General features: G+C 39.6%; 1 protein-coding gene across 8 annotated transcripts in view; it reads left to right on the top strand.

Moving 5' to 3' along the window:
• Positions 1-3,119: 3,119 nt before the first annotated feature.
• Positions 3,120-25,878, top strand: part of HYCC1 (hyccin PI4KA lipid kinase complex subunit 1) — a 124,763-nt gene continuing 102,004 nt past the window's right edge. For 4 of the 8 annotated variants that reach the window (XR_003143031.3, XR_007402047.1, XR_003143030.3 and 1 more), the window contains exon 1: positions 3,121-3,346. The gene's annotated coding sequence lies outside the window, so the exon portion shown is untranslated. Of the gene's footprint in view, positions 3,347-3,572; positions 3,593-4,315; positions 4,338-25,878 lie in introns of those variants that run through there. The other 4 variants (XM_049093706.1, XM_025464347.3, XM_049093703.1 and 1 more) reach the window with 4 other exon arrangements.

The following is a 25,878-nucleotide window of genomic DNA, read 5'->3' as shown; positions in this document are numbered from 1 at the left end:
AGGCATTTTTTTTGAAAGGCATCCTAAGGAAAATTCTAAGGAGCAGACAGGAAGCCACTAGGCAAGAAGACAGACTCTGAACATTTGCATTTGCCTTCAAGGCAAATTTCCAACTCCTCCCCCACCCCCCACCCCACTTAGCTTGCCAGGCACGGGCCCTGGGTACGTTGCTTGTGCTTTCTTCCCCTCTTCTATTCCTTTTTCAGGCATTCCAAAAGTTTCCTCCTCACACATTTTTTTTTTTTTTTCTGATTCAAATTCCTAACCGTTTTTTGAGATCCAGCACGGTTTTTACCTCTTCTATGAAGCCTTCCCCGATCAATGAGAGGTCTTGCTTCTCTTCTGAACTCGTAACAGCAGTGATTGCCTTGAAAATCATCTCAGCAATGCATCAGTCATGCACTGCTTTGTGTCATCTCTTCTGTTGTGTTAAATAGATTAATCCCACTTTTTTTCTGTGTTACTCAGCTACTTACACTGTAAGCTTCTAGCATTACTTTGTATCTTTGACAAGCTGAAGGCCTTGCACAGTGTATAGGAAGTCAGAGATACCTCTGCCTCCCTTCCATCCTCGCTTCCACAGGTGTGGTTCAGGTCTTGATTTCTCCTGGAGCCTTGCCTGGTCCTACTATGCCTTTTTGATTCCAGACTCATTGGCTCTTTAAATCAGGCCAACGCCTCAGTGGCTCACATGGCCAATGGCCAGTAAAACTAATTGTATGCTTTTACTCTGCTCATTCTTGCTCTCTTCCTGTTTTATATACTCTAGGTGACCCTTCAGCTTCCTTTTCCCCCTCTGTTCCCTCACTCTTCTACTCCCTATTCCGCCAGGACTTGATGGAAAAATTCAGTTTCTCAGGTTTTGACCTCTTGTATTCTTTAAGATGTCAGAGTATAACATACTTTCTGGATCTTCCTGTCCCTATTCCTTTGGGCAAACACTTTCCCTGGTCGGGCTCTGGCCCAATTGACCTGAATTATTTTTCCAGCACCTTGCTCTGATCTGTCAAGATTCCCCTTCAAGAGAACAGACATTCTATACCTTGTCTTCAGGATTCTCACCCTTTGGGAGAAACCTGATTGAGTTGTCCACATGATTGAAAGTTCTTGTTGGTCCCTCATTGCCTGCAGAATAAGTGTAAACCTGAGATGTCCAATACGGAAGTGATTAAAACCCAGATAAACAAGTCAGTTCCTTTTTAAAAAAAATATTTTATTTATTTATTTATTCATGAGAGACACAGAGAGAGAAAGGCAGAGACACAGGCAGAGGGAGAAGCAGGCTCCATGCAGAGAGCCTGACATGGGACTTGATCCCAGGTCTCCAGGATCTGGCCCTGGGCTGAAGGCGGCACTAAACGACTGCATCACCCGGGCTGCCCAACAAGTCAGTTCCTGATGTCAGAACAATCTGGCTGTGACATCTGTCATCCTAATGATTGCCAGGATTGATTTGGTTGATCTGTCTGGCTGGGTGGGTGTCTCCTTCCTCCCTCACCATTCCATGTGTTCCCCCCCCAAAGCTGAACGTAGGTCGAAGAGGACAACTTGCCGTGATAGAGGAAGATCCTTCTTCCAATAGCTGTGCTCTCCTGCTAGAACCTACAAACAAGCTCTCAAGATCCATTTGTAGGAGAAGGTAGGGTAGTTAAGCTTCTAAGACTCCAGACACGTTCAAATGAGGCGCTGTAGGTGGCAGTCTGCCTTTCTTAAAAAAGAGTTCCTTAGCTATGTCATATTATGTAACTAGTGGCTATTATATTGGACAATACAAATACGGGATGTTTCTATCATTGCAGAAAGCTCTGTTGAACAGTGCTCTTCTAAATACCTTAGTGTAGCTCATGTGGCCTTTTACAATTTCATCTCAACCTTTTGCTCTACTTTAATTTTTGGCTGCTACTCACCTTCAGTCCCACCTACTTTCTCAATGTTCCCCGATCACTCAGTGTGCTTTTACAACTCCATACCTTTGAATATGATGTTTCTTTTTACTGAAATGCCCTTTGACTTTCTTCTCTGGCAAACTCCTATTTACCTTTTAATATCCAACTCAAACATTACCTTCCTTGTGAAAATCTTTGCCTTCCTAAACACAATAATTTCTTCCTCTGGGTTTCCCTTGCTCACTGAACCTAGCGCTATTGCCCTCTCACTGTATTTTGTTATTCACCCATCAATTTGGCTATCCTCTTGGAAAGGAGATGCTGACTGCCCTGATGGTTACCTGAGATTGTTTGCTTGGTGCCTGTTTGATATCAAGTATTTTCTTATTTATGTGCTTGTTATTCATGTGTTTGGGATGTTTAAAAAAATTATTTGGTACTTTAGAAGTCCTTCCCCTTTCTGGTGTAAACCTGGGACGACTTCCTGCCTTCCAGATTGATGTCCATTTCTCTTCTAATTAATCCTGACTGCACTTGAAAGGGATGTGGTAGGAGGAATTGACAAAAGTCAAAAACAGAGGGACTATGTATGTAGGAGCTGGTTCAGATATGCTCACCTTCTTGTAGCCACAAAAAATATTCAGTATGTGTTTGGAAGAAGAAGAGTAGGGAGAAAATGCGGAGAAAATAAAAACAGCCCATGGAAAGAAAGCTGGGGGACTGTGTTTGACCTTTTCTAGACCAAGGCCAAAAGCAATGTATAATAAGGTGGGAAGAGTTTTTAATGACCATTTTGGAAAAATGTACATTTCCCCCCCCTCCTGGTATTTGATAAGATTCTAATAAATTTTTGCGACTCGAATTACTGGAGAAGTAAATCCTCCTGCCCAAGAAATTAAAGTATCAGTTGGTTCATCTTCCGTGATTGTGGTTAAGGCTTACACCCTTCTGAGGGAGCCGTAAATCCTATGGGCCCCGGGTCTGAGAGACGCTAGCCGAGGACTCTCCCTGGCCCTGATGCAAATCCTACGGTCAATCACTTTTCCTTTGGCGCCCGACCACGCCCCGTGACCGGGCCACGCCCACCGAAGCCGCCCTCCCGCCCACCTCATGGCTCCGCCCCAGGCGTAGCAGAGGGAGATTCCTATTGGTGAAGAAGTTGCTCGGGTCCCGCCCCGGAGCACGGCGATAGGCCGCACCGGAGTGGGGCGGTGGTGGTTGGCTGCCCGGGGACGGGTCCCTAGCGGTGCCTGTCAGAGCGGCTGGCGGCAGCGGCGGCTCTCGGGGCTGGGTTGTCAGTCAGTGAGCGGAGGGGGAAGATGGCTCGCCGGGACGCGTTCTGTTAGCAGGAAGGGGGGCAGGTGGTGCTGCTACTCGGGAGGAAGCAGAGCAGCCGCGGTCGCTGTCGCCGCGAGGCACACTAGTCGAGGTTCTGAGGTGGAGCTCGGGGAGCCGCTCTGGTGAGTCGGGCCGCGCTGTACCCACGCGGGGGCCCCGGGGCGGCCGGCGACCGGTAACTTTTTTTGTCAGGGAGGAGCCGGGGCGAGGCGGCGGCGGCGGCGGCGGCGGCGGGGAGGGGACCGAGACCTGGTCCCCGGGGCGGCGCCTTCGTTGGGGGTAACGGTTCCCTCACGAGGCGCCGCGGGTGGGCGCGAGAAGGCGCCGGGCGCTGGGGAGCGTCTGAGGGGCCGGAGCGGCCGGGCGGGGTGAGTGGGCTGCGGCCGGCGGCTGCTCGCCCCGAAGTTGGGCGCAGCCCGTGTACCGCCGGGGCGGCGGCAGCTTTGTGCTCGTGGACCCGGGTCTTTTCTCTTGCCCCAGCGAGGAGCAGCCCAGACTCCGGGCGCGCCCGGGGTGCAGCCGCCTCGGCCGGACCCGCCGCCGCTCTGAGGGGGCCCCGCGCCCCTCGCCCCTCCCCCCCGCCCCATCCCGCCGCAGCTGATGCCCTGGCCTGGCCTCTCCCACTTCGGGGAGGGCTCGCCGCTTTCCGTCTAGTGGCCAAAATGGTCACCGTCGCCCACCCCCGCTCTTGGAAAGCAGCGCTAGCCCGGTGTCCCTCGCAGGGCGCCGAGGTCGAGAAAGCAGCCAGCATGCCTTCCTCGGCCATTGCCCTGGAGAGCCCCCCCTTCTTGAGCACTTGCTCCCCCTCCCCGCCCCCCGCCTCTAGGAGTTATGCCTCTTCCGAGGCTGATGTTCAGCCTCCTCGAGAATCCGTCGGGGTTTTGTCTGAAAATGGTTGCGATCGAAAGACCCCCCCCCCCACCCCCCAAGTTTGCACGCTTCAGCAGAACCGCGTATCCGCCCTTCCGCGTGCGCGACTGTGCGGTGCAGCCCTAAGTTGAGGCATCCCTGAAAGGTCTGGGTTTTGCCCTTAGTGGTCTCGTACAGCCCGGGAGAGGGGCTCCGGGACACCACGCTGTTCCACGCCCGGCTGGCAGAGTCTCCGCTCTTCAGGTAGGGGCAGTTTGTTCCACCCGCAGCTCCGAATTTCCGAGACCGTGCGACAGGCGGCAGGACCAAGCCGTCCTTTTGCAAATTCTAGGTCCTTTGGGTCGCACAGTAGTTTTTTGGAGCCGACATGCCGCCTCTTGGGTTCGTGTGGCATTTGACAGTTTAAGATTTTTCCGCTTTTAAAATCTTATCTGCATAAAGTCCTAAGGATCAGTGTAACCTTGAGCCAATGTGATAGACCCAGTAGGATTGTTCTCCATAAGGACGTTCTCCTAACACCCCCAGATTAGACCTCCCTCCAATTTCTAAACCTCCTGTCTTAGCGTTAATACGCTTCAAGGTTTCCAAGATGAATATTGGTGCCAAACACCATTTTTTCTTTCTTTCTTTCTTTCTTTCTTTCTTTCTTTCTTTCTTTCTTTCTTTCTTTCTTTCTTTCTTTCTTTCTTTCTTTCTTTCAAGTGTAGGGAAAGGCAAGAAAGAAAAAGAATATTAGGATCTGCTTGGCCAGTAGTAGCTTGCTTGCTTTATTTATTTATTTATTTATTTATTTAAAGTATGCTCTACTTATTTTTTTAAAGATTTATTTATTTATTCATGAGAGACACACACACAGAGGGGGAGAGAGAGAGAGAGGCAGAGACACAGGCAGAGGGAGAAGCAGGCTCCATGCAGGGAGCCCGACGTGGGACTTGATCCCGGGGCTCCAGGATCACGCCCCAAGCCGAAGGTGGCGCTAAACCGCTGAGCCACCCAGGCTGCCCCAGTAGTAGCTTTAGTTATTTATTTATTTATTTTAAGAGATTACTTATTTTATTCATGAGAGACACAGAATGAGGGAGGCAGAGACATAGGCAGAGGGAGAAACGCTCCATGCAGGTAGCCCGACGTGGGACTCGATCCTGGGACTCCAGGATCACACCCTGGGCCAAAGGCAGGCACTCAACCCCTGAGCCACCCAGGCATCCCCCAGTAGTAGCTTTAAAGTCAGTTATTCAAATAACTCATTTAAAGAAAGTGGCTCAGGGGAAAACCATCACATATTTAGATTTAAAAATTCTGAATTTGGCTTATTTTATTCTTTTTTTTTTTAATTTACTACAATTATTATACCATAGAGGGATTATAAAACCTCTTAGTTATCAACATGAACAGTACTTAGATATAGACATCCAGATAAGGTGTCGGTTAGGTCAGTATGTTATTCCTGCCATGCATTCTTTTTTGTGTTTTTATTTTATGAAATCTGATTCCTGGTTGCATTTCTTAGACTGGTGTTGTTTTGACAGAGTTTAAACATATCTTATAGTCAGCTGTTTTATTCAGGATCCTGTTGCATGCTATTTATTTTGTAGACATTTATAATGTTTTAAATGAACATTTAAAAACTTTGAAAAATGCTAATATCAGGACCATTTGGGGGGGTATCAAGTTTACACTTTGTAAATAATTGAAATTATATCAAATAAATTTTATTTTGCACTGCCCTATTCAGCCTGGCTGAATAGGTTCTAGGGCAGAAATGAATGTCATAACTCTTGTCATCAAGGAACTTACTCTGATGTACAAGACAGATAAGTAAAAATTATAATATCATCTGATACATGTGAATAGAGATATGCCTAGTGTAGTAAGGGAGAGTAGGAGATGGTAACTCAGTTTGGATGTAGGTAGAGTGAGGAGCACACAGTACGGTTTTGAAATATATAATTTAGCCCAGTGCAGGAGGTCAGTAACTTTCCAAGAGGAAAATATAATATGTGAGAAGGCAAGGAGGCATGAGAAACTATGGCAGTTTAGAGAAGTCATTGTCAGTTTCATGTCCAAAGTCAATAGCATTGACATTAATGTGACTTAAATGCAGGGGTTGGTAAGGAAAGGTGGAAGATGAGAATAATGGTAGTGCTTCAGACCAGGGCATGGTGTCTTGGCTATGGGTATTGCATTGAAGGTGATGAGTAAGAAGCCATTTAATGAATTTTTGTTTTAGACCCTCACCCTGGCAGAGTGAGGTAGAACCTGATCGGTCTTGTCACGTTTGGAAAGAAAGAAGGAGGAATTGGGACCCTGAGGATTTGAATTGGTTCTGAAATTGGAAGTGAGGGAAAATGGAAGGAAGATGATAAATTCTATTTTGGGTTTTTTGAAATTGAGGAAGCTGTGGAGCATTCAGGTGGAGACGTCATTAGATGTTTGGATCCATGGATGTGGAATTTATAAAAGAAATTGGGATTATAGGGCAGATTGGGGATTGAATTGAAGCTGTATTGATTTGGTTATATTGAAATGATTCAGGGAAAGCTTTTAATATCATCAAAGCAGCGGCGAGATAAAAAGCAGACTGATAAAAAGCAGAAGTGGCTAGAAGAGTAATGTGAAATAGAAGAGTAGTAGTTAGAAGGAACATTAGGAAAGATGCTAAAGATGGAGAGAATTTCAACTAGAGGTAGAATGGGTCAACAATTTTGAATGCTGTGAAGAGGTGGCAAGTAAGGAGAGGACTCCAGGGACCAGTGAATTGGTCAGGATTCCATAGGTGACTTTAACAAGTACAGTTTTAACTAAGTAGTTCACAGTAGTTCAGTGGTTCAGAAGCCAGTCTTTGGAAGATTGAGAAAGAGTGGATGGTGATAAAGTAGACCTGCTTGAGTGAGGCATTTCAAGGAAACTGAAGAAGGGAGAGAATGATAGCTATAGAGCAGTGGTTCTCATTCTTAGCTGCACATTTACAGTCATCTAGGGAGCTTTTAAGAATGTTGATTTCCAGGGGAAAGCTCATCCTAACTTGGGGTTGAAGTGTAACCCAGGCATTAGTATTTATTTCAACAGCTTTGTTGTAATATAATTGGCGTGTAATAAACTACACATACTTAAAGCGTGCAATTTAATGTTTGATATAAGTTTTCATTTATGAAACTATAACCACAATCAAAATAACGAACAGTATCAATCACCTGCAAAAGTTTCCTGTGTCCCTTTGTAATTTCTCCATCTCATCCTCAGGAAACTGCTGATCTGTTTTTTTGTCACTATAGATTAGTTGCACAGGTATATTAAAGTTCCCTGGGTAATTCCAACATGTTGGCAAGGTTGAAAACCACTGAAGAGGGATATAGGTTGAAGGAATGTTATGTTTGTTTCTTTACATGAATAAAGAAAGTGAGAAGTAAGAGACTTAGGAAAAATGAGGTATTTACCAGAACTGAGTTTCTCAGGAGATGGATGAAATTCAGAGCTTTGACAAATAACAAAGGAAGACAATTTGGAAGCAACAAAGAATATGATGTTAAAGATAGCGCATTTCTTTGTTGTCAGCATCTAAGTTATCATGTAGTATCAAGATTGATTTTTTGAAGTACTCAAAAGAAATTAGAGAGCATCTTAGTATTGTGGAAATGGATGCTATTCTGGAAGACTCCTTAAATGGAGGCTGGGACCTCTGGCACCACCATGTAATGCTTTGTCATTTTTTGGATGGGAGCAGATGGAAATAACAGTTTGACTATTGCTTGTTGTTGAGACCCAAGTACTGCCAGAGTTTTTTTGGTCCTTTTGGAGTTAGGCTGCATATCTGCTCTGAGGAAAGAGAATATTTAACATTTGAAAATAATCTTTTTGCACAGAAGAAATCCTATTTGTTTGCCCTTTGGATATATGCCCTTTAAATACATTGTAGGATTAAATCATTCCTCTGTCTCCCAAATGGGACTAAGAAGAGTTGTGATTAGAAGTTGTCAAAGGACCCATACTTTCTATCCTGAGAAAGGTAATATTTTCCTCCCTTCCTCTTTCCTTTCCCTTCCCTTCCCTTCCCTTCTCTTCTCTTTTTTCTTTTCTTTTCTTTTCTTTTCTTTTCTTTTCTTTTCTTTTCTTTTCTTTTCTTTTCTTTTCTTTTCTTCCCTTCCCTTCCCTTCCCTTCCCTTCTCTTCTCTTCTCTTTTTTCTTTTCTTTTCTTTTCTTTTCTTTTCTTTTCTTTTCTTTTCTTTTCTTTCTTCTTTTTAATGTCTGGCTCAGGATTTGGATGTATTTAAAAGTTGAGCTCTACTGGTTCTGATGTTCAGGGCTTATTCCTCACACTTGATTTTTAACTTTGTCAGGGAGCTGAAAGCAGAATGGCTACTTTTTTTTTTTTTTTAAGATTTTATTTATTTGAGAGAGAGAGAGAGAGCGAGCGAGCGAGCATGGATCCACAAGTAGGGGGAGTGGCAGAAGAAGAAGGAAAAGCAAGCTCACAATGGGGCTAGGTTCCAGGACCTTGGGATTATAACCTGAGCAGAAGGCAGGTGCTTAGCCAACTGAGCCACCCAGGCACCCCCAGAATGGTTAATTCTCAATAATATTGGACATTGTATTTGATCACAAAGAAAGGTGGAGTGAAAACTTTTGTCTGATTTCTAAAGTTCTGAAAATTTCTTTCATTGGGATTAGAATATCAAAGTATGATCTTAGACAGTAGGCATCCTTAATTTTGGTGTAGTCTAAAAGAGTGGGAAGATCAATGCTAGTATGATTTTAGATACTATTGTTACTATAGAGACAGCAATTTTGTAAACATTCTCTATTTTCTTAATTACTGATGTAAGATAAAATAACGGAAATTTGGAAAATTTAGGAATGCATAAATGATAAATAACACTTCTAATGCCTCTACCCAGGGATAATTACTAACACTTCGGTGAATATCTTTACGGGTTGTTTATAATGAATATTTACTTTTTTTTTTAGCAAAAAGAAACCATACTGTATGTACTGTTTTTGTTTTTTGTACATGTTGCTTTGTTACTAGCTTATTTTCTACTTTTAAATACGTAAATGCCTATCTGAGTCAATAAAATATTCTTTTATGGAAAAGCATTTTAAATCTATGATTAATATTTCAGTATATGGATTTACTATCATTTATTTCAGGTGTTGAAAATTTAAGCTCTTTCCAATAATTTTGAATGAATACTGTAGCATTTTGCTTCTTTTTTTTTTTTTTAAAGATTTTATTTATTTATTCATGAGAGACACACACAGAGAGAGAGGCAGAGACACAGGCAGAGGGAGAAGCAGGCTCCATCCAGGGAGCCCGACGTGGGACTCAATCCTGGGTCTCCAGGGTTAGGCCCTGGACTGAAGGCGGCGCTAAACCACTGAGCCACCTGGGCTGCCCAGAAACTGCCATTGTGACATGAAAAATTGTATCTTCTATATTTTTAAATTTCATTGATTATTAATGACATTAAATATTTTTATTTCTTTTGTGAATCATTAGTGTCTTTTGTGTATTATGATATTGGAGATTCAAAAAACTGAGTTATGAGAATTATTTCTTTTTTTATGAGAATTATTTCTATGTAAAACTATTAGATCTTTGCCAAGTTAAATTGCAGGTAATTTCTCCAGTTTGTCATTTACATCCTAAATTTTGTTTTTGGTGTGGGTTTTTCTTTTAAGTAGATTTTTTAACATTTTTGGTGTAATTAAATATATCAAATTTTTCTTTTATGTATCTGCCTGCTTAGAAAGGCCTTCCTACATTCCCAAATTACGTAACTATTTACCTCTGTTTTTTTGTATTACTTTCATAGTTTTTAAAAACATGTACAGCTTTAGTATACTTGGAGTGTGTTTGGTGTAGCGAGGTAAGTCAATTATAACACTAGTGAGCAATTCTCTTTTACCAGAGGTTTTTTTTTTTTTTAAGTATGTATGTATGTATGTATGTATGTATTTATTTATTTATTTATTTATTTGACAGAGAGAGAGACCGCACAAGCAGGCAGAGTGACAGGCAAAGAGAGAGGGAGAAGCTGGCTCTGAGCAGGGAACCCTTATGTGGGGCTCCATCCCAAGACCTGGGGATCGCCACCAGCACCAAAGGCAGACGCTCAACCATTTGAGCCACCCAGGCACCCCTTTTCCCAGAGGTTTTATATGTCATCTCTATTATATACTAAATCATGGTTTATACATATATACATATGATTTTTTTATAGGCTTTCTATTCTGCTTCATGGGACTGTTTATTTTTTGCTCCAGTAATTACAGTTTATTGTAACTTCTTAATGTATCTTACTATATGATTGTGTGAATTCCTATTATCTTTCTCAAAACATTTTTAGCATGTCTCATATATTTCTTTTTTCTGATTACCTTTAATTCAATTTATTAACCTCTCAAAAAAACCCCAATAGAATTTCAAAGTAATTTTTTTGAGATAGCTGTTATATCTTTACAATATTTTCATAATTTATTCAAGTCATTTTTAAAAAAAATATTTAAAAATTTTTTTAAAAAAATTATTTATGATAGTCACACAGAGAGAGAGAGAGAGAGGCAGAGACACAGGCAGAGGGAGAAGCAGGCTCCATGCACCGGGAGCCCGACGTGGGATTCGATCCCGGGTCTCCAGGATCGCGCCCTGGGCCAAAGGCAGGCGCCAAACCGCTGCGCCACCCAGGGATCCCTTAAAAATTTTTTTATTCAGTGAACTCAGCCCCCAATGAGACTGAGTTCTACTGACTGACTGAGCCAGCCAGGCACCCCCAAGTCATTTTTAAATGACTCAGTGTTTTATAGTTTTCTTCATGTGGTTCTACCTATTTTTAAAGTAAAGTTTTGGTATCAAAACTTGCTATTGTGAATGGAATCTTTTTTTCATTGTATTTTAAGAAGATTGTATTTTCCCAAAGGCACTCAAAAAAAGTTGGTGATTTAGGTAAACTGTTTTCTAACCGGTCATTTCATGAACTTTTTAATTATTATAGTTTTTTTTTAAGATTGTTTAAATTTATTTATTTGAGAGAGAGAGCAAGCATGTGCCAGCATGGGGATGAGAGGCAGAGGGAGAGGAAGAGAATCTCAAGTAGACTCTTTGCTAAGCTGGGAGCCAGGCTGGGGCTCAGTCTGACAACCCTGAGTTCATGACCTGAGCTGAAGTCAAGAGTCCAATGCTCAACGGACTAAACCACCCAGGTGCCCCTTAATTCTTAGGTTTTATTGCATTTTGTAGTAGGACAGTTAATAGCATTTGTAAATGATGATAATTTTGTCTTCTTGTCAATAATTATTTCATTTTTTCATTAAACATATAGAGTAATATTAAGTTGTATTAGTGAATAATGAAGCATCTTTGATTCATTTCTCATTTGAGTGAGAATACCTTCAGGGTTTCACAGTTGTGTATTCTGACAACTTTTTTTTTTATGTTAAGGAAATAGTCTTCCTTAATTCCTTTTTGGAATTGAGATTTAATTGGAAAAAGATATTAAATTTGATCACATAGCGTCGTGATGTACATTGAAATGATCATATAGTTTTTCTTCTTTTATCTGTTGGTTGATGAGTTATGTTAGAGGACTTCTAGTAGATTTCACCAAACAATTGCTGTCTTTGGGGTAAAGGCAACTTGATAATAGCATACCTTGTAAAGTAGTGCTAGATTTGATTGCTTTGTAACATTGTCTTTAGTATTCCTCTTATATTCTCTCTTTCAGGTGTCGGTTTGTGAATATACTAGCTTTGCAAAATAAAAGGGAGTGCCATCTGGGTGACTCAGTGGGTTAAGTGTCTGACTCCTGATTTCAGCTCAAGTCAGGATCTCAGGGTCATGAGATTGAGCCCCATGTTGGGCTCCCCACTCAGCAGAGAGTCTGCTGGAGATTCTTTCCCTCTCCCTCTACCCCCTCCCTCCATGCATGCTCTCTCTCTTTCAAATATATAAATAATCTTTAAAAAGAGAGAAGCTTTCCATCTTTGGAAATTAATTAATTGCTCTAGCAATTAATATTGTCCTTAAGATCTGGAATAGTTTAGCTATAAAGATGTCTAGGCTTTTGGATTGAATACAATTTATTGAGATTTTCGTATGTGCTGCTTTCCAAGTACTTTGCATAATTAATTTCATTTATAATTATTTATATTTCATTCATAATTAATTTCATCTGTGTACAACTTTATGCCATGTAAGTATTATTATCCTTACTCTACAGATAAACTGAGACTCAAAGAGGTTAAAATACTTGTTCAAGATCACCAACTAGAGGCACCTGGGTGGCTCCATGGTTGAGCAACTGCCTTTGGCTCAGGTCGTGATCCCTGGGTCCTGGGATTGAGTCCTGCATTGGGCTCCCTGCCAGGATCCTGCTTCTCCCTTTGCCTATGTCTCTGCCTCTCGTTCTGGGTCTCTCATGAATAAATAAATAAAATCTTAAAAAAAAAAATCAACAACTAGTTAGTGGTAGAATTTAAGCTGAATTGCTATCTGATGCCATATCTCATATTTTTAAATCAGTAACCTAATTTTTTTCCTAATCATACTCTTTGCTTATTCTTGATTGTTGAGAAATAAATTTAGTCATTTTTGAGTGTCCTATTGTTTTTCTTTTTGCCTAATTAGTTTCAGGTTTTGGTAACTCATAATTATTACTAGTCTGTTCTATGTGATATCATATCTTATGCTATTTTAACAAATAGATCCAAGTATGGTTATGATAGAAGATCCTGGAATGGGAATGGGGTGATAAATATATAATGTGTTTTATATAATTTACAGTTTAATTTATTGGGGGTTCAAGATCAATTTGCATTCCTGAATTCTGTTTGTACCTTGTAAAGAATATTAAGTGCAACACAGATAAAAGATCAAGAAATTGTGGACATAGTACTTTTCCATTTTAGTTTAAATATTTGTCATTGTTGAGGCTTGCATCAGGGTAGCCTTTTAGTAGTAAATGTTAAGTGATATTTGTTTGGTGTGTGTTTTCCTGAACAAAGAGTCTTTTGATTAGCTGCTGAACATTAGTTGCTTTCTCATATAAATGCATAAGGATTCATTCAGTTATTTGTACTTGACTTAATGAAAACATTGTATATGAGTTCTTAACTGTACTATGAAAATTATTTGAAGCTTCAGCTATTGGAAGATTTACATTTACTCTCTTATAGAATGATGTTTAGGCTTGGAAATTTGAGAGAATAATGTAATCCTTAAAAGTGCTTAAATTGGGCAAGCAGTTATAAACTCTGTTTCTTTAAGATTCTATTTATTTATTGAGAAAGAGAGAGCAAGACCATGAGCCGTGGGGCGGGGCAGAGGGGACAAGCAGACTCCCCATTGAGCAGGGAGCCTGACATGGGGCTCCAGGATCCTGGGATTATGACCTGAGCTGAAGGCAGATGCTTAAGTGATTGAGCCACCCAGGTGCCCCTTATGAACTCTATTTTAATCTTTTTGAGCTTCCCTGTTTTCCCCTCCCTTTCAAATATAAGGAACATTTAATTAATTTAGGGTATTAATTCTAATCAACATACACATCCTGTACTCCCCACTTCTGCCCATGGGCATATAAAAAGTTGCCAATCTGGTCTCTTTAAACTTGCCAGGTATATATATTCCCTTTTAAACTAAAACTCAATCTTCCTGTGATTTGTTAATCCATAGACATTACTGTGGTGGATGGAGTGGCAACATAGCCCCCAAGCAGTGCACGCTTCAGTAGCGTAGAAGAGGGAGAGACTATTTTGGGAGATTATGAACCTTCAAGTAGGTCCTGATAAGGGAATAGAGAGGAAGGTGGAAGTAGGTAGGAGGGAGAAGTGTCAAACTAAATAGGGAAGGTACAAATGTGCATCCCGAATGGACTGGTCAAGAAGTACAGAAAGTCAGAGTGGTTAGTTACATGGGTGATAGACCAGAATATTGAGGACAGTAAAGTCTTTTTAGAGTTTTGGAAGGGAAGATGCTTGTGGCAAGGTTAAAGAGAAAGAATATCAAGAAAAAAAGAAAAACCCAATAGATTTGTCATTTCTAAGGGGATGGAAAGTATGTGATGAGAACCAAATACATACTGTAAAGGAGGTTAAGGAATAAACTGGTGGTGAAATAAATGGAGGTGGCAATAGCTTATGCTACTAAATCAGAAAATTAATTGGTGAAGAATAAATAAGGATAGAAGTAGCTGGAGAGCATTAGAATCTAATGAAGCCTCCTTCTTATCCCCAGCCCTGCAATCTCCCCTTTCAGGAACTGTAAGCTTCTGAAATGCATTCTCAATTGTCCACTTGGTAAATATTTTGTTAGTGAAAATTAGAGCTATTCTTATTGAGCATCAATGGTGTGCCAGTGCTTTATTTATATTATTTTTAATCCCTAAAACATTCCTGTGATGTAGATCTTATCACTACTTTTCACAGTGGAGGAAATTGAGATTAGAAAGTTTAAGTAATTTGCTGGAAGGTGAGCGTGAGTTTTTTGGACTCTATTGTGCCATGTTGCTTTTTCTATTTATTGAGCTTTGTTAAAACAGTAGGGGGAAGGGTGCAAAAGGACTATAAGGTATGATTACTGTCTAATAGAGAGGAGTGGAAGAGAAATTTTAGCTATGTTCACTGTAATTTATGTTAACTGCAATTTGTATTGGCAATGTTTTATAAAAGGATTCCTTTCAATAAGCCTCTCTATCATATATGTAACAATTTTTAACAAGTCCTCTTTTTGGGAAGATGAAATTTTTTTTTGAAAAATCCATTATAACAGGTTGAGGGGAGAGGAAGGACAGGCCAAGAAAATTGACATCAAGAAAAGTAAGAGTAAAACTTGTTCTTTTCACTATGAGAACTTCAGATATGCTACATAGGTGTATGTTTTAGGTAGCACCTCTGGAAGGCCAGCCTCTTTATGGAAATGGTGTTGAGCTGGTCACTCATGTAATCAGGGCAGATACTTTTCATGTCGACAGATTGTAAAGTTCCAGAGTTCATAGTAATATAATGTGATTTATTGCACTTGGATTCCATCAGTCAGGAATTGGTTATTGGTGAAAGGGTCCAAACAGTTGTTTAGTTTTCTGTTATAAACCCTTTGTTCAGAAACAATGCATAATTGAAAAAGAAATGCTTAAACTACGTTAGAGATTCTAAACATTCTTACAGGACTTTCAAATACCTGGGGGAGGAACCAAGATAGAAATTTTTGTTGTACTACTTTTAGTTTCGTATTCAATTGCAAAGCAACATCTAAGTTATATTTTGTTATACTGATATAAAATATTATTGAAAACTTTATTTTTAAAAAATGTGTAATTCAGCCTCTGCTAAAACAAATGGATTGTTACCCCAGCTAATATGAATCAGCATGATCATACTGAACTATTTATTGCTGCTTTGTTTCCTATAATTTTTAAACCAAGATAAACAAGTATTTTAATATCCACTGAGTTTCTGACTGAGAAGAATCAAATGGAATTTTGTAGCACAGTCAAGATCTGTTACCTTTATTATTATAGTTCTACTAGTACCTTCATTAACTAGTTTTCCACATTATGTTCTACATTACCTTCATTAACTGTGTTTACTTGTGTTTTCTCATTGTACCCTCCCTTTGCCTGTGTCATTTCCAAGTTGAACATCTGAGCCTCCATTGGCCGATTTTATTAATGGTTGAGAATTTCATTCCAATTTATGAAAGGGCAGTGACTCACTCTAAGACATCAACTCAACCCACAAGTCAACTGGGATTTGGTTCTCTTAACATTTCTCTTTTGTCCCCAAATTAGAGCAGGGAAAACGGCCACTTAGAATGCAAAAAGCTTTAAAGAAATTAAAGTAGCACTGTGCTTTGGAAAGTGTATTTCTGTATGCTATTATTTTGGGGAAAGAGTGAGGAAAAAGGGGCAAATGATATCAAATTGACTGCAAGATAAAATTTACATTGGGCTTTCTTTTACATTCCCCCCCATTTCCTCATAACATTTGTTTTTATTATTTGCTTATACACTGATTTGCCTTGCTTTGTTTCAAAAGGGATTAAAAGATACTCACTGTTGCTGTGTTTTAGATTTAGTGGACTAATCTAGTGGACTGTGAATCCCTCAAGTCAGGGACTATGTTATATTCAGCTTTGTAAACCTAGCATCCAGAACATTGTAGACACTCAATAGTTTATGAATAAATGGATGATATTTAAACACCTCTAGTATAAGAAGAGAGAGTGAGATTACTTGCTTCAACCCTAGTTTATTGCAGTTGAATAAAGTGCAGAATGGGCTGAATCATGTCTCCTGTCCCCCTTTTTATACATTGAAGTCCTAATACCCAGGACTTCAGAATGTAACCATAATTGGAGATGGGGTCTTTATAGGGGTAAGTTAAAATGAGGTGATCATGGTGGACCCCAATCTTATATAACTGGTGTCCTTTTTTTTTTTTAAAGATTTTATTTGTTTATTCACGAGCGACACAGAGAGAAGGCAGAGACATAGGCAGAGGGAGAAGCAGGCTTCCCACAGGGAGCCTGATGTGAGACTCTGATCCTGGAACTCCCGGATCACACCCTGATCCAAAGGCAGAAAAATGCTCAACTGCTGAGCCACCCAGGCATCTCTAACTGGTGTCCTTTTAAGGGGAAATTGGGACATGACTTGTACAGACTGAAGATGATGTGGAAACACCGGGAAAAGATGGCTATAAGCCAAGGAGAAAGGCCTGGAACAACAGATCCTTTCTTTATGACTCTCAGTAGGAACCAATCCTGATGACATCTTGAGGTTGGACTTCTAGTCTCCACAAATGTGAGGAAATAAATTTCTGTTATTTAGGCCACAGTCCGTGGTACTTTTTTACAGCAACGATAGCAAACTAATATGGGTGACTTGTCTGTTTGGATGTAGCAAAATCCCAAATATTCTTAATTTACCTATCCCCAAGGAACAATTTGCAGTGCTCAATGCTAAAACCTTAACACTTTTTACATCCCACCCCTGGCAAGATATGGGAGAGAGAAATTTGGATGGCTCAATAGAGAAAGTAATAACTATTCATCTCTTTTCAGCTCCTTCTACAGTACAGGCAATGGCAAGCAGCTGGCTGATTCTTTAGTTCAATTGAATTAGTTTGGTTTGGCAAGGAGAAGGTGTTTATGGGGTATTTGTGTTCTTAAGTGTTCAAGAGCATCTGCCAATAGACCTGGTTGCTTTTTCAAAGTAGAAACTGGAAGAGGAGGACTGAGTAAAATACTTTTTAATATAATGTTAATTTGAACTAATTGCTTGTACATAATCTTAGCAACATTATTTTGCCCGTGTATGATCAGCATGGGATAATCAGCAGGGATAAAGCACTATATCCTTTGGCTCATGCCTATTGTTTTGATAGTTGCTGTACCCTCAGATCATTACACAATCATACTGAGTTGCCTCAATTATTTTCAGCATTTTTTAAAAGGATTTATTTATTTATTCATGCGAGGCACAGAAAGAAAAAGAGAGAGAGAGAGAGAAGCAGAGACAGAGACATAGGCAGAGGGAGAAGCAGGCTCCCTGCAGGGAGCCCAATGCTGGACTCGATCCCTGGACCTGGGATCACGACCTGAGCCAAATGCAGACACTTAACCACTGAGCCACCCTTTGTGGGGTCTTTGGTTTGGGGACCAAGTTAATGCTGGTCTCATAGAATGAATTTGGAACTTATCCCTCCATTTCTAATTTTAAAGCAGCTTCAAAAGAATAGGTATTAATTCTTCTTTAAATGTTTGGTAGAATTCTGCTGGGAGGCCATCTGACCCTGGGATCTTGTTTGTTGGAAGATTTTTGATTACTACTTCAATTTCTTTGCTGGTTATGGGTCTGTGCAGATTTTTTTCTGTATCTTCCTGTTTCATTTTTGGTAGTTTATACATTTCCAAGAATGCATCCATTTCTTCCAGATTGACTAATATGTTGGCATATAATGGCTCATAATATTCTCTTATGATTGAATTTCTTAGGTGTTGGTTGTGATCTCTCTCATTTGTGATTTTACTTATTCGGATCCTTTTTCTTTTCTTTTTGAAAAGTCTGGCTAGGGGTTTAATGATCTTATTAATTCTTCAAAGAACCAGCTTCTAGTTTCATTGATTTGTTCTGCTCTTTTGAGTTCTTTATCATTGATTTCCATTCTGATCTTTATTATTTCCCTTCTGCTGGATTTAGATTTTAATTGCTGTTTTTCTCCTAGCTCCTTAGGTGTGTAAGTTTAGGTTATGTATTTGAGACTTCTTGTTTCTTGAGAAAGGCCTGTATTGCGATATACTTCCCTCTTAGGACCACTTTTGCTGCATCCCAAAGGTTCTGTCATGTTTTTCATTTTCATTTATTTCCTTGTACTTCTAAAATTTTTCTTTACTTTCCTGGTTGACCCATTCATTTTTTAGTAGGATGTACTTTAACCTCCATGTATTTGTGTTCTTTCCAAATTTTCTCTTGTGATTGAATTCAAGTTTTAAAGCATTGTGGCCTAAAATATGCATGGCATAATCTCAATCTTTTGATACTGTTTGAGACCTGATTTGTGACCCAGTGTGTGATCTATTCTAGAGAATGTTCCATGTGCACTCGAGAATCTGTATTCTGTTGCTTTAGGATGAAATGCTTTGAATATATCTGTGAGGTCCATCTGGTCCAGTGTGTCATTCAAAGCCATTATTTCCTTGTTGATCTTTTGCTTAGATGGTCTGTCCATTGCTATGAGTGGGGTGTTAAAGTCTCCTACTATTATTGTATTATTATCAATATGCTTATTTAATTTTGTTATTAATTGGTTTCTATATAAATGGGTGCTCCTGTGTTAGGGGCATAAGTATTTACAATTGTTAGATCTTCTTGTTGGATAGACCCTTTCATTATAATATAGTGTCCTTCTTCATCTCTTATTACAGTCTTCAGTTTAAAATCTAATTTGTCTAATATGGAGATTGCTACACTAGCTTTCTTTTGATGTCTGTTAGCATAATACATGGTTCTCCACCCCCACCACTTTCACTCTGTGTGTGTCTTTAGGTCCAGCATATAGATGAGTCTTTTTCTTTTTCTTTTTTTTTTTTTTTTAAATCCAATCTGATACTATGTATTTTTTGATTGGAGCATTTAGCCCATTTACATTAACTATTAAAAAAGATACAAATTTAGTGGCTTTGTAGTATCTGTAAAGTCACTTTTTCTGTATATTATCTCTGTTCCTTTCTGGTCTTTGTTATTTTTGGGCTCTTTCTTTGCTCAAAGGATCCCCTTTAATATTTCTTTCAGGGCTGGTGTAGTGTTCACAGATTCCTAGTTTTTGTTTGTCCTGGGAACTCTTTATCTCTCCTTCTATTCTGAATGACAGCCTTGCTGGATAAAGTATTCTTGGCAGTATATTTTTCCCATTTAGCACATTGAATATATCATGCCAGTCATTTCTGGCCTACCAGGTCTCTGTGGACAGGTTGGCTGCCAGCCTTATATTTCTACCCTTTTAGGTTAAGGACCTCTTGTCCTGAGCTGCTTTCAGGGTTTTCTCTTTATCTCCGAAATTTGCAAGATTCACTATTATATTTCAGGATGTTGACCTATTTTTATTGATTTTGAGTGGGGGTACTCTGTGCTTCCTGGATTTGAGTGCCTGTTTCCTTCCCCAGATTAGGGAAATTCTCAGCTATAATTTGTTCAAGTAAATCTTCTGCCCCCTTCTCTCTTCCTCTTCTCAGACCCTTATTATTCAAATATATATATTTTTTTATGGCATCACTGATTTCTTGAAGTCTTGATTCAGTAGTTAATTTTCTCTCTTTTTCTCAGCTTCCTTATTTTCCATCATTTTGTCTTATATATTACTGCTCTCTCTTCTGCCTTGTTTATCCTAGCAGTTAGAGCCTCCATTTTTGACTGCATCACAGTGATAGCATCTTTAATTTCAGCCTGATTAGATTTTTAAAAAAATATTTTATTTATTAGAGAGAGGAGAGAGAGAGAAAGAGACCGAGAGAACAGGAGTTGGTGGGGTGGGGGAGGTCAGAGGGAGAAAGGTAAGCAAACCTTTTCCTGAGCAGGGAGCCTGATGTGTAGCTCCATCAGGACCCTAGGATCATGACCCAAACCGAGGGCAGATGTCCAACTGACTGAGCCACCCAGACATCCATGGCCTGATTAGATTTTAGTTCCTTTTTTCTATAGTAAGGCATTCTTTACTGTCTTCTATGCTTTTTTTCAATCCCGGTAGTATCTTTATAATTATTTTGAATTCTAGTTCTGACATCTTACTTATAGCCATATTGATTGAATCCCTGGCAGTGAGTACTGCCTCTTGTTCATTCTTTTGGGGTGAGTTTCTCTGTCTTGTCATTATGTCTAGAGAATAGATGAAAGAGAGAGAAAAGACAAAAATAACAAAAACAATACCAGAAAAATACAAACAAAACAAACCAGAAGAAAACAGAAACAAACAAGAAAAAATCAAACAAGAAGTAAAAAAACAGAAAATAGTAAACTAGATCCTAAAATAGGAAAGAAACATATATATACAAAAATTAAAGAAAATACAATGAAAGGAAACTATATATATATTATATATATGTGTGATGTATATATAAAAATAAAATTAGAAAAAAATTGATAAAATAAGAAAATAGCTGAAAAAACCCCCTGAAAGATGAAAGAATAGTAAAACAAAACAAAAACAAAAACAAAACCCCCATGAATGCTAAATACTGTTTTCCCCAAGACCTGAAGTTTTCCAGTTCTCTATGATTGGTAAATTTGGTCTTAGCCAACATGCTGGTCTCCTGGGGGAGGGGCCCTGTTGCACTGATTCTCAGGTGTCTGCCCTGGTGGAATTGTTACCCCCCTTGCCAGGGGGCTGGGCTCAGTGTAAACAGCTCTGGATTGCACTATGTGGAACTGTTTTGCTCCCTGAAGGCTTTTAGCACCGATAGGGGGAATTAAAATGGCAGTCCCTGATCTCTAGCCCAGAGCTGAAAGTTTGTGCCCCACAGTGTTCAGTGAGCCCTCACAGAAAAGCAGTCAATCACTCATGTCTCCCTGGTTTCCCACCAAACTGTGTTCATCTAGCCTGTGACTGAATGTTTTTAGCTAGTCACCTACCCAGTTTCCAGTCTCTAAACTGTAGACTCCTGTGGCACTGATGCACACCATTTCTCCCTGGGGAGGGAGAGGGATCTCCCTGGTCTTCTGCTGTTTGCTGGGCTGCTGTTTGCTGGGCCCCTGCTCGGAGAGCGGTCACCCTACTAGTCTCACAGTTTTCAGCTGGCTTCCTCGCCCTGATGCTTGGGAACTCTGCTGTAGTTAGACACCCTTCTTCTTTTTGTGACCCCAAGGACCCCACGACCATGTTGTCCTGCCTGGGAGACTGTCACACTTTGCTACCTGAGCACCTTTAGGCCAGGGACATCCCCAACTGTAGCAGACTTCTAAAAGTTCCAGTTTTGTGCTCTGCTGTTTATAGTACTTTCTGGTAGCCTCCTTATGCAAGCTTCTTCTCCCTGGGGTTTATCTTCCAATATATTTCTCCAGATTCATGTCTCTATACCTCCTCCTACCTTGCAAAAAGTGGTCACTTTTCTATTTGTAGAATTGCAGCAGTTCTTTTCTTAGATCGCTGATTGATTTCACAAGTGTTCAGAATGATTTGATAACTATCTAGATGAATTTCCAGGGACCAGACAAAATTGGGTCCTTTATTCCTCTGCCATCTTAACTCCTTACCTACAAATATATTTAAAGGAAAAAAATAGACAAAATATGAGTAGGCAATTCACAGATGAAGAAATAGAAATAATCAATAAGCATTTGAAAAGATTTTCAAATAGATGCAAATGGAAGTCTGCAGTGTGGTTTTTTTGGCCCATAAAATTGGCAATAATTAAGAAGATTAATAATATCTACAATTGGTTAGGGTATAGGGAAATGAGGGCAATTAAATTTCAATCACAAGTAACCTTTGATCCAGCCTCTTCAGTTTATCCTCTGGAAGTACTTGCAGAGATATAAGAAAATTTATCACAGCATTGTTTAAATAGCAAAAATTGGAGACAACCATTTTAAAGGACTCAAAAAATTTTCAAAAATGGGAAATAACCCCTAACAGATTCAGTTAAAATTGTAAAATTCAGAAGTTTGCTTTTTTTTTTTTTTCAAAAGAGACCAATTTCTCTATATGTGTTCTGTGGTATATTAATTATCTGTGGCTGTGTGACAAATTACCCCCAAATTTAGTAGCTTAAAAATAACACAGATTTATTGTTCTCATGATTTTATGGGTTGACTAGGTTCAGCTGGGCAGTTCTGCCTCTCTATAGTTGAGATCAGTCTAGCTGCAATCACTTGTGCAGCTGCGTTCATCTGGGAGCTTGCATGAGGCTGAAATCCCCAAGGCGGCTTCTCATCTTCCGAGATCTTTCTCCATGTGGCTTCTCCTATATGTCTGAGCTTTTTTTCTTTTTAAAGATTTTATTGATTTATTCATAAGAGACACACAGAGAGAGGCACAGTCATAGGCAGAGGGAGAAGCAGGGTCCCTGTAGGGAGTCTGATGTGGCACTTGATCCCAGGACCCTGGGATCATACCCTGAGCCAAAGGCAGATACTCAACCACTGAGCCACCCAGGCATCCCTGCCCCTGAGCTTTTATAGCATGGTGGCTTCCTTCTAAGAGAAAGTATTTCTAGAGGACATGCTCTAGGTGCAAGCACTTATTAAGCCTCTGCTGGCATCATGCTCGTTAAAGTCCTTTGGCTAAAACAGGTCACATTGCCAAGCCCAGTATCAATGTGGGAGAGGACTGCATGAAAGTGTAAAGAGTAGAAGGGGTGGTTTGTTGAAGGCCATAAATGCAGTTTAGTTTACTACACATGGGGGGAGAAAAGGTTCAGAGTATATTAGGTAAAAAGGATCAAGTTTTGGAGAATCAGTCTGTTTTTTTTTGGGGGGGTGGTGAAAAAAATCAAAATTGATTATCATATCAAGTTGAAGGCAGGTGCAGTTATGAGGATCCAGCTGAGTCCTATTAAGGCAAGACATTTATAGAAATATAAAGAAATTTATACAAATGTGAAGCAAAACCACTCTTCTCAATAACTTCTTTTGTTTGTAGGAAAATTGTTATATTTATTTATTTCTGATTATTTTTTGAGTATAGTTGACACACAATGTAGCATTAGTTTCAGGTGTTTAACCTTAGTAATTTGACAAGTTATATACTATGCTATGTTCACTGCAAGTATAGCTACCATCTGTCCCTTACATTGCTATTATGATATCATTGACTGTATTCCTTATGTCATGCTTTTTATTCCCATGATTTATTCACTGAAGATTGTTATTTTTAATAAAAATGTGTTATGTTAAAAAATGTTATTGTTACAGGTGTTAAAGTTTTGTCATTAAACATTTAAAATGCGATATCAGTAAATATGTAAATATAACCACCATAGAAAAAAGCTATTTGGGATTCACAATACTTTTTAAGAGTAAAGAATTTTCAGGGACGCCTGGGTGCCTTGGCAGTTGAACGTCTGCCTTTGGTTCAGGGCACGATCCCAGGGTCTCTGATCGAGTCCCACATTAGGCTCCTTCTGGGAATCCTGCTTCTCCCTCTTCCTATGTCTCTGCCTTTCAGAGTTTCATAGATTTTGACTTACTTAGATAATACTTGAGTCATTTAGTACATACTATATATTTTGTTAAAGATGCTACAAACATTTTGGAAAATCTTATTTCAGCCAATAATTGCTTTTTTTTTTTTTTTTAAGATTTTCTTTTTTCTTTTTTTTTTTTTTTAATTTTATTTATTTATGATAGTCACAGAGAGAGAGAGAGAGAGAGAGAGAGGGGCAGAGACACAGGCAGAGGGAGAAGCAGGCTCCATGCACCGGGAGCCCGACGTGGGATTCGATCCCGGGTCTCCAGGATCGCGCCCTGGGCCAAAGGCAGGCGCCAAACCGCTGCGCCACCCAGGGTTCCCCAAGATTTTATTTTTTCATGAGAGACACGGGAGAGAGGGCGGCAGAGACACAGGCAGAGGGAGAAGCAGGCTCCATGCAGGAAGCACGATGTGGGACTCGATCCTGGGACTCCGGGATCATGCCCTGAGCCAAAGGCAGACGCTCAACTGCTGAGCCATCCAGGCATCCCCAATAATTGCTCTTATTGAGTTCTATCCAATATTAAGTTTAAAATCATTCAATTTGTGATACATATTTTTAAAAATATTTTATTTATTCATGAGAGACACAGAGAGAGATGCAGAGATACAGCAGAGGGAGAAGCAGGCTGCATGCGGGAGCCCGATGCAGGACTTGATCCCGGGACTCTAGGATTGTGCCCTGGGCCGAAGGCAGGTGCCCAACTGCTGAGCCACCCAGGGACCCCCGCCCCTGTGATATATATTTTAATGAAATTTATAACTTGTGAGTTTGATTTCCACATCGAGTAGTATTTAAAGTAGGTTGTTAGTTTAAAAGAAACTGAAAAGCTCTTTAAGTTCAATGTCATTTTCTCTGGTAAAGCCAATGGCGTGAAGTGTGTATATACCCATCAAAGAGCCACATTAATTATCCTTATAATATAAAAGAATATATTCTGTAAGTAATATAGATAATACATAATAGTTTGCATGTTGGAATATAAACATAAGGGCAGAGTGAAACAATGGAGGTAAATCGTCGTGTTGTAAAATTACATCCTAGCTTGCTGATGGGTAAGTCAGACTTGAAAATTTAAATTTAATGGTATTATCTCCATTTACAACAAGCAAAAAATAACTTTTGTCGCCTTACCTTTGTAAATATACTGCCTACATCATTGCTTTTATTTTTCTCTCCATTAGGTCCCAGTGAAAGCCCACGCTTTCAATGATTTCATTCCATTGGAATAAAATTGTTTTCTGTTTTGTCTTCCTGAACACTCATCAGATTCTCACACACTTTTATTGCTTTTCTCTTTGATATTTCTGTTTTCTATTTCATAGATTTCTATTTGCGTGGCCCATTTGGAACCTTTCTTATCCTAGACGCCTATTCCTTCTTTATACTAAACATTAGAAATGGCTTTTCCTATGTTTGGCCTATGTCTACTTTGGAAAAAGTCATTTATTGTTATTGCACTCATAATTACTTAATACATAGATAGCTTTACAATGGGTCTTTAGCTCTGATTTCTTACTTTTTCTTTAGTATAACATTCCTTGCATTCAGGATGACTTATTGAATACCATAATGTGAACTATCACAAAGGGCTAATTAATAAAGTAAATGTTATATTAAAAACTCACAATGGAATTCAAGGCCCAAACTAGTAAAGATTCAAAGGTTTGTTCATTTATTCATTCATTGGGCAAATGTTTATGAACCTGTTATGTGTGAGCCAGTTTTATTTATTTATTTATTTTTTATTTTTTTTATAAATATATTTTTAAAGATTTTATTTATTTACTCATGAGAGACATAGAAAGAGAGAGACAGAGACACAGGCAGAGGGAGAAGCGGGCTCCACGCCGGAAACCCGATGTGGGACTCAGTGATCCCATCCTGATCCAAAGGCAGACGCTCAACTGCTGAGCCACCCAGGCATCCCTCAATAAGTATTTTTGTCTTTTTTTTTTTTAATATTTATTTTTTTTTAAATTTTTATTTATCTATGATAGTCACAGAGAGAGAAAGAGAGAGAGGCAGAGACATAGGCAGAGGGAGAAGCAGGCTCCATGCACCGGGAGCCCGACGTGGGATTCGATCCCGGGTCTCCAGGATCGCGCC

This window comes from Canis lupus, chromosome 14 (assembly GCF_003254725.2).
Source record: "Canis lupus dingo isolate Sandy chromosome 14, ASM325472v2, whole genome shotgun sequence".
NCBI classification, from domain to species: Eukaryota; Metazoa; Chordata; class Mammalia; order Carnivora; family Canidae; genus Canis; species Canis lupus.
The sequence above is the reverse complement of the archived record's forward strand: the minus strand, read 5'-3'. Positions and strand labels throughout refer to the sequence as shown.